Below are 14,845 nucleotides of genomic sequence, written 5' to 3'. Positions count from 1 at the left end.
GTGACATTAGAAGCAGCAAACCAAGGACTTACATGCATATTTCATTAGTAGATAATTACATTCCTTATAATTGGTTTCTAAATGAGACCATTTCACACAATTATGGTGTTTCCTTTGCCTATTCAGTCAATCAAAAAGATAGTAAGAAAGTTCTTTGTTATCAAAATGGCATACTCTTAACCTCTATTATGGAGTGCAGGAGATAAACAAAAATAAAAATACAGCAATTTTGCATACATAGAATACTCCTTGTTAAAATGCATCCTAGATACAAAAGAACGAAGGAGAACACTACAAAGATGTTTCTAAATATATCCAGAGTAACAAAATGCCAAGAGGGGAATTTGATAGTAGGGGCAGATTTTTTTTAAAAAATCAATAATGAAGTCATGCTGTTTAAATGCCAAAATCATTTTTCACCCAAATGAAAAAAGAAAATTGGGCCATAATGACAGCCACAAAATAACTCCTAACAAAGGAGCTACAGGAGCCTGTACTTAGAAAAATCTAAGTGTATTTATTCCTGCATTGATTCCACAAACATTTCCTGAGCACTGTGCTAGGGGCCGAGGACAAAGCAGTGAGTAAAACAGTCTCAGCACCTCTGGAGCTTAGTGCTCACCCCAAGCTCACACACACAGGCACACACTCACACACTCATACATTCATACACACACACACACATGACTTCATGAGCCAGCACACTGGTGGCGTGTGGAGAAGTTCTCAGCAAGGTGGTATAAGGCAGCAGTGAAAAAGCATAATTTGTGTAAATCCCACCTTTACTAAGTAACCTTGGGTGACTAGCTAACTCTTTGTGCCTCAGTTTTCTCGTCCGTAAAATGGAGATAATTCAAATACACCTACTCACACAGTGTTGCAAGGATTCCACAAATTAATATACGTAAGCACCTAAAACAGTGCTTGGTGTAACATAATCAGCACTATAAGTGTTAGCTCTTACAATATTATCCTTTCCAGCTTCTTCTCAGCTCTCCTCCAGGGTGTAAAAATGCTGGCCTGGAGCTTCCTAGGGACCCGCTGGCCATTTTTAACTCTCTCCAGTCCTCTGGGCCCACCCACAATGACTCCTGGGTGAAAACTGTAAAGCCCCGGCCTTGGCCAATGGCAGGTGCTCAATCCATGTTATTCTCACCCCCTTTCTACTTCTTCCTTAAAATACTGCCACCTCCCAACAGCAGCACAAGGGGCTCCACTGCCAGGATTTCATCATCCCTCCATCCCCATTTGGGGACGGGAGACTATGTTCATTGATAGAATTTTCTTAATTTAAAATTGCCCCCACTCATGCCTGTAATCCCAGCACTTTGGTATTATATAAATGATTTATAAATGATATAATTCAGATGTCATCATTTTCCAGACAGGTTTGAGGGCCACTGTTGAAAGGGTGGTGATGGATGTCAGGGGTGTGGTTCCCATGGTCATTTTGTGCTGCAAAGGAAAGAAGGAGGGGAAGAGTTAGGAAAAATCTGAGATTATGAAAAGCAGCAACATTTGGGGGTTGTTTGAAGAAGTGAGGAAAATTTTAGGGATCAAAATTTTAGGGACAGGTGAAGCTGGTGGGCGTAATAAGGACTTCCAAAATGCCTTTACCAGCCACAGCAGTGGCCAGTGCTCAGAAAAGGCAACCAACGCTGAGCAAGGCTGCTGCCAAGCCCCAGGGATGAACCGCTGGCGAAGGTGAAATGGCCTCGAACAGCCAGGGGGACTTGTCTATGTTCCAAGCTCCCTCAAGGGCTCCAGGGGGACTCCTCAGCCGGTTCTTATCCCCCTGCATCCACCACCCAGAGAGGACACAAAGACATAGCAAAAGCGCCCTGCCCGAAGGATGAAGGAAGAGAAGAATGAAGTTGCAACTTTACGGCATTTTGCTCTCAGGATCCAGTGTAGACCGTTCAGCTTGTTCAAAGACAAAGCTTGAGGTATAGAGAGAGTAAAAGAGCCCATAGGAAATGCACGCAGCCATGCTTTGAGGGCTCCCTGCAGAGGCTTCCCGAGATCAGGACACTGCTGTGGATTTGGAGAATGTCTGGTATTGGCACACCGGCTCCCAGTGCCTGCCTTGGGGCATTCACTTTGTCCTTCACCTTGGCACAAGGCACTCTGGCCTCTGGCCACTTTCCTGCCACCAAAGGTTCATTGTCCCTTTAAGTACCACCCAGCTTCCTCTAGTCCTCAAGGCTGCCGGCTTCATTTGGCCCACCATGCCCTGCTCCGGCCACTCTTTTCCCTACGCTACCCCCAGTTCTGACCCATGCTTCGTTTGTTTCTCAGCTCCTGTTTTAGTCGAGGAATGAAATTGAGGCTTTTTTTTTTTTTTTTTTTTTTTGAGATGGAGTGTTGCTCTGTTGCCCAGGCTTGAGTGCAGTGACACAATCTCGGCTCACTGCAACCTCCACCTCCTGGGTTCAAGCAATTCTCCTGCCTCTCCTGCCTCAGCCTCCTGGGTAGCTGGGATTACAGGCGCTCGCCACGATGCCCAGCTAATTTTTGTGTTTTTAGTAGAGACGAGGTTTCACCATGTTACCCAGGCTGGTCTCGAATTCCTGACCCCATGATCCGCCCACCTTGGCCTCCCAAAGTGCTGGGATTACAGGTGTAAGCCACCACACCCAGCTGAGACTCTTAATTAAAAACAATTAAAAACAAACAAGCGAAAAAACCCCACGGCTTTGTACACCTAAGTGGGTCTTCCCACCCTAGCCCTTTTGCAGTGACACTCTTATTCCAGTGATGCTGCACTTGCCTAAAGCAATGTCAGCTGTCCTCTATGGATTTGCCTTCACATGTGTATCAGCCACACAAAAAACCATGCATCTCCACAGGGCACAGTGGCTCACACCCTTAATCCCAGCACTTTGGGAGGCCAAGATGAGTGGATCACCTGAGGTCAGGAGTTCGAGACCAGCCTGGCCAATGTGGCAAAACCCTGTCTCTACTAAAAATACAAAAATTAGCCAGCATGGTGGCAGGTGCCTGTAATCCCAGCTACTTGGGAGGCTGAGGCAGGAGAATCTCTTAAACCTGGAAGGCGGAGGTTGCAGTCAGCCAAGACCATGACATTGCACTCCAGCCTGGGCAACAAGAGTGAAATTCGGTCTCAAAAAAAAAAAAAAAAAAGAGCATGCATCTCATTGTGTTGTATCAGAAACAAACTCACCCTAGATGGATGCAAAACAAAACAAAAAGGCACTGCACTTGGAATCCAATAACCTGGCTTTTTGTCTTAGATTCGCTACCTGCTAACTTTGTCAGTCCAGACTCAAACACACTAGGCCTCTGGCCCTTCATTTCTGAAGGCAAATAGTATTATCTGCTCCCATTTGGAGGATTTTGTGAGGATCAAATCAGTAACTATATAAGGAAGCATATGTAATGCCACAGAGCATCATATTAGATTTTTTTAATATTTTAAAAATATTTTTCTCTCCTCTTCTCCCAATTCACTTGCCAACTGTCTGCTCACTTCTGCTCTTTGGAGAAAACATTCATACATTCATTCATTCATTAAAGAAAGATGTATTACATCCCCACTATGTGCTTGGAACACAAAGATAAAATGCATTCACTCTGTCCTCAAGAAGCCCATAGAAGAAAGAAGTAGGCAGATAGGTTTGTGAATGGATGAATGACTAACGTAGTAAATCGATGAGTGAGGATTGAATGAGAGTCTTAAGAAAGGTACCTACATGTGCTAGGACGTGTCTAGTTGTGCAAATGTGTGTATGAGGGCAGGAGAGTCAGTGAAAATTTTAAAAAGAAGAGAGATGATAGAACTGAATTTATTCTTTTTTTCCAGCTTTATTGAGGTATGATTAACAAAAATTGTGTGTATTTAAGGTGTACAATGTGATGTTCTGATATATGTATACATGGTAAGATGATTACCCCAGTCAAATCCATCACTTCTGGCCGAGTATGGTGGCTCACGCCTGTAATCCCAGCACTTTGGGAGAAGAGGCAGGTGGATCACCTGAGGTCAGGAGTTCAAGACCAGCCTAACCAACATTGTGAAACCCCGTCTCTACTAAAAACACAAAAATTAGCCAGACATGGTGGTTGGCGCCTGTAATCCCAGCTACTCAGAAGACAGAGGCAGCAGAATTGCTTGATGGGAGGCAGAGGTTGCAGTGAGCCAAGATCATGCCATTGCACTCCAGCCTGGGCAACAAGAGTGAAACTCCCTCTCAAAAAAAAATAAAAAATAAATAAACTAAAATAAAATAAATCCATCACTTCACATAGTGTCTTTTTGCGTGTCCCTGGTAACACAAGATCTACTCCCTGAGAGAATTTCAAGTGTACAATACACTATTATTAGCTATAGTCATCGTGCTGTACTTTAGGTATCCAGAACTTATTCATCTTAGGACAGAAAGTTTGTACCCTTAATCCCTACCCCACCTGTAATCACTCAGCCCTGGTAACCACCATTCTACTCTCTGTTACCATGAGTTCAATTTTTTTTTTCCAAGATTCCACATGTAAGTGAAATCCTGCAATATTTGTCTTTCTGGGTCTGGCTTATATCACTTAGCATAACAACCTCATGTCAATCCATGCTGTCACAAATGTCAGGGTAGCTTTCTGTTGGCTGAATAATATTCCATTATATATACAATGTATATGTATATATAAAATGAAATATGTATACACACACACACACTACATTTTCTTTATCCATTCATCCACTGACTAATATTTATGTTGTTTCCAAATCTTGGCCTCTGTGAATAATGCTGAGATGAACATGAGGGTGCAGATATTTCTTCAAGATAGTAATTTCAATTCCTTTGGATATATACTCAGACGTGGGATTGTTGGATCACAGGGTAGTTCTATTTTTAAGCTTCTGCGATATCTCCACGCTGTTTTTCATAATGGCTGCACCAATTTACGTTCCTACCAAAAATGTATAAGGGATCCCTTTCCTCCACATCCTCACTGACACTTAACTTTTAACGTTTTTGTAATAGCCATCCTACAGGTATGAAGTGACATATCATTGTGGTTTTGATTTCTATTTCCCTGATGATTAGTGACATCTTTACATATACCTCTTTCCTATTTATATGTCTTCTTTGGAAAAATATCTACTCAGGTCCTTTGCACATTTTTTATTGGGTGATTTGGCTTTTGTTACTACTGAGTTGTATGAGTCCTCATGTACCTTAAGACATTAATTCCTTGTTGGAAACATGGTTTGCAAATATTTTTCCCATCCTATAGGCTGCTTTTCATTTTGTTGATTGTTTCCTTTGCTGTGCTTTATGTACCCTTTGTGACTTTTTAGTTTAATGTGGTTCTATCTGTTTAGTTTTGCTTTTGTTGCCTGTGCTTTTGGTGTCAAGTCAAAAAAATTCATTGCCAAGACTATTATCAAGGAACTTTTCCCGTATGTTTTCTTCCAGGAGTTTTACAGTTTTAGGTCTTACCTTCAACTCCTTACTCCATTTTGAGTTGATTTTTGTGTGTGGTGTAAGATAGAGGCTCGGCTGGGCGCAGTGGCTCACGCCTGTAATCCCAGCACTTTGGGAGGCCAAGGTGGGCGGATCACAAGGTCACAAGATCAAGACCATCCTGGCCAACATGGTGAAATCCCATCTCTACTAAAAATACAAAAATTAGCTGGGCATGGTGGTGCACACCTGTAGTCCCAGCTACTTGGGAGGCTGAGGCAGGAGAATTGCTTGAACCCGCAAGACGGAGGTGCCACTGCACTCCAGCCTGGCGACAGAGAGAGACTCTGTCTCCAAAAAAAAAAAAAAAAGATAAAGACTCGATTTCATTCTTTTGCATGTGGATATTCCATTTTCCCAGCACCAAAATTTATGAAAGAGATTATCCTTTCCTCATTGTGTATTCTTTGTGCCTTTATTGATAATTACTTTACTGCATATTTATGGGTTTATTTCTGGGCTCTCTACTCTACTGGCCTATATGTCTGCGGTTTTTTTGGGGGGGTGTAGTAGTAGCATATTGTTTTGATTACTATAGCTTCATAACATAATTTAAAATCTAGTTTTGTTCTTTTTGTCAAAATTGTTTTGGTTATTTGGGGTCTTTTGTGGTTCCTTATCAATTTAAGAATTTTTTTTCTATTCCTATGAAAAATGTCGTTGGAATTTTGATGGAAATTGCATTGAATCTGTAGATGGCTTTCAGTAGTATGGCCATTTTAACAATATTAATTATTTCAATCCATAAACATGATATCTTTCCATTTATTTGTGTCTTCTTCAATTTCCTTCATCAATGTTTTATAGTTCTCAGTGTACAGATGTTTTGCCTCCTTCATTAAATTTACTCCTAAGTATTTTATTCTTTTTAATGTTATTATGAATGGGATTGTTTTCTTAATTTCCTTGTTGGATAGGTTCTTGTTACTGTACAGAAACACTACTGATTTTTATATGTTGATTTTGTATCCTGCAACTTTACTGAATTTGTTTACTAGTTTAACAGTTTTTTGATAGAGTCTTTTTATTACTTTCTATTACTAGTTGATCTCATCACTTGTTATTGGTCTGTTCAGATTTTTTATTTCTTCAGAATTCTAAGTAGGTTATATGTACCTACATGGGTACATATAGAAATTTACCTGAAGAAATCTATCCACTTCTTCTAGGTTATCAAATTTGTTGCATATAATTGCTCAGAGCAAACTCTTATAATCTTCTGTATTTCTGTGTGCCAGTTGTAATGTCACCTCTTTCATTTTTGATTTTATTTATTTGAGTCTTCTCTTTTTTTCTTAGTCTAGCTAAAGTTTTGTCAATTTCATCTTTTCAAAAGCCCCACCCTTGGTTTCATTGATCTTTTTTTTACTGTTTTTCTAGCCTCTATTTCATTTATTTCTATTCAGATCTTTATTATTTCCTTCCTTCTGCTGACTTTGGGCTTCTTTTTTCTCTTCTATTTCTAGTTTCTTGAAATGTAAAGTTAAATTATTTGTTTGAGATTTTTCTTTTTTCATAATGTAGGCATTTGTGACTATAAAGGTCCTTTGTAGAATTGTTTTTGCTACATTTCATAAGTTTTGGTGTGCTGTATTTTCATTTTTATTTATTTCAAAAATTTTTTTAATTTCCCTTTTGATTTCTTCTTTGACCCATTGGTTATTTAGAAGTGTTTTTACTTTCCACGTACTTGTGAATTTTCAAATTTTCTTCCTGTTGTTGATTTTTAGTTTCATAGCATTGCGGTCAGTAAAGATATTTGATAAAAATTCATTTGTAGCCTAACATATGATCTATCCTAGGAATATTCCATGTGAGCTTGAGAAGAATGAGTATTCTGCTGTTGTTGAATGGCACGTTCTGCATATATCTGTTTAGTACATTTGGTCTAAAGCAAGCTTGTCCAACCCACAACCAGCAGGCCACATGTAGCCCAGGATGGCTTTGAATGTGGCCCAACACAAATTCGCAAACTTTCTTAAAACATTATGAAATTTTTTTGTGTGATTTTTTTTTAGCTCATCGGTTATCATTAGTGTTAGTGTATTTTATGTGTGGCCCAAGACAATTCTTCTTTTTCCAATATGGCCCAGGAAAGCCAAAAGATTGGACACCCCTTGTCTAAAGTGTAGTTCAAGTCCAATGTGTCCTTATTAGTATTCTGCCTAGATGGTCTACCCACTGTTGAAATTGGTGTATTAAAGTCATCTACTATTATTTCATTGCTCTCCATTTCTCCCTTCAGATCCCTTAATATTCGCTTTATATATTTAGGTGCTCCAGTGTTGGATGTGTATATATTTATAATTATTATGTCTTCTTCATAAATTGACCCCTTTATCATTACATATTGACATTTTTGTCTCTTCTTACAGTTTTTGACTAAAAGTCTATTTTGTCTGATATAACTACCTCTTCCCTCTCTTGCTTTCCAGTTGCATGGAATATCTTTATCAAGGAATATCTTTTTCAACCTATTTGTATCCTTAAAGCTAAGATGAAACTCTTGTAGACAGCATATTGTTGGATCCTACTTTTTAAATCCTATGTCTATTGATTAGAGAATTTAATCCATTCACATTTAAAGTAATTATTGAAAGGCAAGAACTAACTATTGTCATTTATTGTGCCAAGAGGTCCCTTTGGCCAGAACCTCCCCTATAATCTTCACTAATGCTCACCTCAGCTGACAGAACTGTAGAGAGGTAGGGGTCCTCAGTGGCCAAGGCTGCAGGTGTCTACAAAGACAGCAAGGGCTTATGGGGTGGTGAAGGATGCTGGGGTCTTCCCGATCTCTTCTTCTCCCACAGGTGAAGTTGTGACAGATCCCTCTTGAGGCCAGAGCCAGCTCACAGGCATGCTCATGGTGGCAGTGGCACTACTGCCACCAGCCCAGGCTGGTTTCAAACTCCTGGTCTCAAGCAATCCTCTTGGTGTGCAGCACCTGTGAAGTAGCCACAGGGCCAAGGTTGGGAATTCAGGTACTTGTGGAAGAACCATGGGCCCTGGGTTTGAGGCAGCAGTGGCACTGGTGCCTGGGATGCAGGCACCACCCCCTCCTCCACTGCAGTGTTGGAGATGGTGTGCCAGGAATGGGTGTTAGTACAGCAGCTGAGGAGCCAGGGTCTGGGGCGTGGGCTACAATAGCTCCAGGGTCTAGAATGCAGTCTATAGCCCACCATGACAGCAATTCTGTTGTCTGAAGCATTACTAAAAAGTCAAAAAATAACAGCTGCTGGCAAGGCTATGGAGAAAAGAGGATGCTAATATACTGTTGCTGGGAACATGAATTACTTCAGCCAATGTGTAAAGCAGTGTGGAGATTTCTCAAGGAACTTAAAGCAAGCCCATGACTGGGTATATATCCAAAAATAAATAAATCGTTCTACCAAAAAGACACATGTGTTCATTATGTTCATTGCTGCACTATTCACAATAGCAAAGACATGGAATCAACCTAGGTGCCCATCAACGGTGGACTGGATGAAGAAAATGAAGTATATACACACCAGGGAATACTATGCAGCCATTAAAAAGAAGGAATTCATGTCCTTTGCAGCAACATGGATACAGCTGGAGGCCATTATTAATGCAGGAGCAAAAAACCAAATACCACATATTCTCACTTATGAGTGGGAGCTAAATATCAGGTACTCATAGACATAAAGATGGCAACAATAGACACTGGGAACTAATACAGGGGGAGGGAGAAGAAGGACAACAGTTGTAAAACTAATTATTGAGGACTATGCTCACTACTTGGAGGATAGGGTCAACTATGAACCCCAAACACCAGCATCATGCAATATACACAAGTAACAAACCTGCACATGTACGCCCTGAATCTAAAATAAAAGTTGACTTAAGAAAAAAAAAAGGATCACCTCTGAAAAGGTGCTACTTTCATGTGAGCTAGATATTTGAATTTTGTTAAGGGAGTGGGATTGGTTTTTTGGTTGGTTTGTTTGTTTGTTTTTCTGAGAGTCTCGCTGTGTCACCCTGGCTGGTGTGCTGTGGCTCACTGCAGCCTCGACCTCCCAGGCTCAAGTGATCCTCCTATCTCAGCCTCCCAAGAAGCTGGGACCACAGGTGCACACCACTATACCCAGCTAATTTTGTAGTGAGGGGGTGCTCCTTATGTTGCCCAGGCTGGTTTCAAACTCCTGGTCTCAAGCAATCCTCTTGCCTTGGTCTCCCAAATCATGGGGACACTGGGATTCCAATGTGAGCCACTGCACCCAGCTGAGCTGATATCTGAAGGGTGAGAGGCAGGCATATGAAGAGCTGAAGCTCTAGGGAAAGAGAGTTCCGAGCAAAGGGAATCACAGGTGCAATAGCCCAGAGGCAGAACAAGTCTGGGGTGTTCTAGGAAAGAGAGACTATAACTGGAGCTGGGGGCCAGGGAAAGGAGGTATAAAGTGAGGTCTGAGAGTAGAAAGTACCAGGTTGTGCAGGGCCATTAGGCCATGGCAAAGAGTGTGAATTTATTCCAAGTGCAGTGGGAAGCCACTGAGGAAATCAGGGTAGGGGTGAGAGTGACAGAATCAGATCTGCATTTTAAAAATATTAAGTCTTAAATCTTTCCCATTTTTGTGGATTTATTAGTAAAGCCAGGAAACATGTTAAAAGGCTATGGCTGTGCTTGCCTTGGCAGCACATGAACTAAAACTGGAACAATACAGAGATTAATATGGCCCGCTGTGTTAAGAGCCTGCAGCTAAACGTGCTTTTTCTGATTCCAGAGCCCATGCCCTTTTCACCTGTTCTGGAAGATGGAGCTCCTTGCAGGTCATTCCAAAGTAAAAAAGTTACCGCCCTTTTATAAGTATGCTAGAGAACCATTCTTCAGAGAGGGGCATTTTCAAAGTGCTGGCCAAAAAATGTTACTCTTATTCAAAATCAAAAGAATAAAAACTTCTACACAGGCAGGAACAGGTTCTTTTTGCCTCTACCTTTCAACATGATCAATGTAATATGCTCAAAAGTCCGCAAGTCTCATAGGTACTTTCTGGTGAGTTCAAAGATGGCTGACTCTGCTGCACAGAGCAATGTTGCTTGACATTTACCGTACTGGCCCATCTTTGCAAACAAATCGACATTGCAGTTGAGTTGAAGTGTCCATGGCACGGTTGTCTGCATGGTGTTGGGCTGTCTAGGCTGGCTCTGATCCTCTGGATATAAGAACGTGCGTTTTACATGAGACCAGAAGATCAAGCTAGGTAAGTCCTGCCAACTCATGAAAGGCCATCAGTCCACAAGAAAGGGCAGAGAGCAGGGTAGGAGTTCAGGAGAAAGGCAATCTTTAAAGTGTCCTTCACTCCTGGACCAGCCCAAACTATTCTGGGTATTTCTTTTTCTTTTTTATTCTTTTTTTTCCAGTAGATGATACAGCTTTGCAATGCAATCTTCGCTGGTACAAAAGCATACTTGTGTGTTGTTGAGCCTGAGTGATGTACTATATGGGAAAACCACCAGTGCAAAGAAGATATTAATTCATGTACACCCTATGAAGCAATTTCATGCTTTTATAAGTTTAATGTTCTTACAATTGGGTCCAGCTTTTGCTGTAATTCTTTTCTCAGAAGGGTCATTATAATGTGCTGTCTAGGAGCCTATTTTATCCCGTAGCCATTATAAGCTAACTTAACTACATTAAGATCACGTTAAGAATGTATCTAGTAACATAAAAGAAAATCAAAACTAAAAGCAGAAAATGCTCTGGATACTGAAATTTACCATTAAATACATGGCCACCTCCTTCAGCAAACACACACATACACACACTGCAGGGGACTGTTACTTCCGTTTCATCAATAAACTGAATAATAAATTCAGTATTTCCAATAAATTGAAAAGTGAATTATAATGAAACTGGGTATCTGTTCCCCCAAAGATTGATGAGTACTCACTTAGAAAAGGCCACTTAGTTCGTCCTCTGTCTCTAGAGAGAGTTACTCCATTTCTAAGGATCTCAGTTTCCATCATTAACCTGTACTCATTCAGTCAGGCTTTGCTGAAGACCTACTACATGATTCTCAGGCCCTGTGGGGTCCCTGTCCCACCTGTGCCTCAGTAGACATGCCATAATGAGTGAGCACTGCCGGCTGCAGGAGCTGCAGAGACGCCCACTGGAGTGTCCCCCAGGAATGACACACATTGCATTTCCCTACAACAGAAGATCCAATTCAGAAGTTTTGTTTTTGTTTAATTAAAGAAAAAAGATGCTGAATACAAAGCACCCTTCCTGTGGCTAAAGCAGGGATGCAATAGAGAGGCAGTTGAATGCAGGTCAGAGACTAGAAAGGAGCAGCAGGTCCCAGGAATGGGTGTTGTTTTGTTTGTAAAGCCATTCCCAGGTTATGTGACACTAGCAACAGCCCTGGGTGGTTGATTCAGTGAACACAGATCGAGAGTAAGTGGAGGCCAAGACTTTAATACAAATGACAACAAAGGCTCAAAAGGAGGAAGCAACTTGCTGGGCGAGATCAGCACAGAACAGCACTGCTCCCATGTCAGGGAGCTCACAGAGGAGCAGGCTGGACAGGATCCACACTGACGAAGGCGCCCTCCAGCTCTCTCATGAGAGAGATGGAAGGTGACATGTGAACCCCGCTGTGTCTTATTTATGGTTTGCTGTGTCTAATTATGGTTGAGAGAGTATGTGTGTGTGTGTAACATAAACTGCAAAGAGATCTTATTTCCTAGTTTGGGTTCTGTCACATTGAAGTAATTTTTCTGTGACTTTATAGAGTTCTGAGGTTAAAACCCATCCAAGTACTGTGATAAATAACTGCCTGACCTGGGGGACCTGCAGGGGACCCTGGTGATGGCCAGCTGTGCTTTTCTTTTCTTTTTTTCTTTTCTTTTTTTTTTCTTTTTTCTTTTCTTTTTTTTTTTTTTTTGAGACAGATTCTCACTGTCTCCAGGTTGGAGTGCAGTGGCACGATCTTGGCTTACTGCAACCTCCGCCTCCCGGGTTCAAGCAATCCTCCTGCCTCAGCTTCCTGAGTAGCTGGGACTACAGGTGCACACCACCACATCCAGCTAAGTTTTCGTATTTTTAGTAGAGACAGGTTTCACCGTGTTGGCCAGGATGGTCTTGATCTCTCAACCTCATGATCCGCCTGCCTTAGCCTCCCAAAGTGCTGGGATTACAGGCGTAAGCCACCGCACCTGTTCTAGCCCTGCTTTTCTAAGATAACCCACACAGCTATAAGTGTCAAAAGGGGTGGTTCCCATTGGTCTGAACCATGGTAGGTCGCCATGGTACTAGATAGGATGCCAAAAGCACAAAAGAAAAGATAGGTAAACTTCATTAAAACTAACAACTTTTGTGCTTCAAAGGACAACATGAAGAAATCGAAAAGACAATGTACAAGACAGTAGAAAATATTTGAAAATCCTATATCTAATAAGGGACTTATAACTAGAATATAGAAAGAACTGTTACAACTCAACAAAATAACCTAGTTTTAGAATAGGCAAAGGACCTCAATAGATATTTCTTGAAAGACAGATAAATGATCAATGAGCCAATGAAAAGATGCTCAACGTCGTTAGTCATCAGGGAAATGCAAATCAAAACCACACCGAGACACCACTTCACATCCACTGAAATAGCTATACTCAAAAAGACAGACAATAACAAATGTTGGTAAGGATGTGGAAAAATTGAAACCCTCATACATTGATAGTGGAAATGGAAAATGGTGCAGCCAGCACTTTGGGAGGCTGAGGTGGGTGGATCATGAGGTCAAGAGACCGAGACCGTCCTGGCCAACATGGTGAAACCCCGTCTCTACTAAAAAATACAAAAAATTAGCCAGGCATGGTGGTGGGCGCCTGTAGTCCCAGCTACTCAGGAGGCTGAGGCAGGAGAATGGCGTGAACCCGGGAGGCGGAGCTTGCAGTGAGCCCAGATGGCGCCACTGCACTCCAGCCTGGGCGACAGAGCGAGACTCCGTCTAAATAAATAAATAAATAAACAAACAAACAGTTTGGCAATTCCTCAAATTGCTGTGACATGTGACACAGCATTTCTACTCTTAGGTATACACCCAAGAGAACTGAAGACACTTGTCCACATAAAGCCTGTAAATGAATGTTCAGAGCAGCCTTATTCATAACAGCGACAATGTAGACAAACCAAATGCTCGTTAATTAATGATGGATAAACAAACCGTGGTTCTGATAGACTGAATAGTGGCCTCCAGTGGCCCTAACCCCTGGAACCTGTGGTTTTTATCTTATATGGCAAAAGCACTCTGCAGATGGGATCACGTTAAGAATTTTTTTCCAGTCAAGGTTTTATTCCGCCACCCAAGCATGGAGGGTAGTGGCGCCATCTTGGCTCACTGCAGCCTCAACCTCCTGGGCTCAAGCAGTTCTTCCACCTTGGCCTCCCAAGTTGCTGGGACTACAGTTGCATGCCACCACACCTGGCTATTTTTTTTTTTTTTTTTTTTTTTCCTTGTAGAGATGTTTCCCAGTCTGGTCTTGAATTCCTCAGCTCAAGCGACCCTCCTGCCACAGCCTCCCAAAGTTCTGGGATTACAGGCATGACCCACCATGCCTGGCTACCTTGAGGACCTTAAAAGAGGGAGCATATCCTGAATTATCCAGGTGGACCCAATGTAATCTGAAGGGTCCCCATATGAGGGAGGTAGAGGAGGATTTGACTACAGAACAGAAGGCAATGTGACAACTGAAGCAAAATGCTACACGCTGGCTTGGAGGATGGAGGAAGGAGCCATAAGCCAAGGAATGCCAGCAGTCACCGGGAGCTGAAAAAGGTGAAGAAATGGACACTCCCCGAGCCTGTAGAGCAAGTATGGCCCTATTGACCCTTGATCTCAGCCAAGAGAAATTGATTTCAGACTTCTGACCCCCAGAACTGTACGGCAATAAATGCGTGCTGTTTTAAGCAACCAATTTTGTGGTAATTTGTTATAGCAGCCATAGGAAACTAATTCAGTGGTACATCCACACAATGGAAGTATTGATACAGGCTATACAATACAGATGAATCTTAAAAGTATTGTGCTAAGTGAGAGAAGCCAAGCACAAAAAAACATGTATTTATGATTCCGTTTATATGCTATATTCGGAATAGGCAAATCCATAGAGACAGAAAGTAAATTAGTACTTGCCACGGGCTGAGGGAAGGGAAAAGTGAGTATGAGGTTTCTTCTAGAGGTGATAAAAATGTTTTGCAGTAAAACTGGTGATTAATGCAGCATTTTGTGAATATACTAAAATCCACTGAACTGTACATTTTTCAGAAACTGAACTTCATGGTATTAAATGTTCTTAAAAAATCAAAAGCCCAAGCTCAACATAACAAAAATTACCTAGGACTAATT

General features: G+C 41.6%; 1 long non-coding RNA gene across 1 annotated transcript in view; it reads left to right on the top strand.

Moving 5' to 3' along the window:
- The window catches only part of LOC129136813 (uncharacterized), a 100,861-nt gene extending 86,451 nt beyond the window's left edge, over nucleotides 1-14,410 (top strand). The window contains exon 5 of the long non-coding RNA XR_008538766.1: nucleotides 13,960-14,410. This is a non-coding gene — a long non-coding RNA (uncharacterized LOC129136813). The remainder of the gene's footprint in view (nucleotides 1-13,959) is intronic.
- The last annotated feature ends 435 nt before the right edge of the window (nucleotides 14,411-14,845 follow it).

Source organism: Pan troglodytes, chromosome 14 (assembly GCF_028858775.2).
Source record: "Pan troglodytes isolate AG18354 chromosome 14, NHGRI_mPanTro3-v2.0_pri, whole genome shotgun sequence".
NCBI lineage: Eukaryota > Metazoa > Chordata > Mammalia > Primates > Hominidae > Pan > Pan troglodytes.
This window is presented reverse-complemented; position numbering and strand designations above follow the sequence as displayed.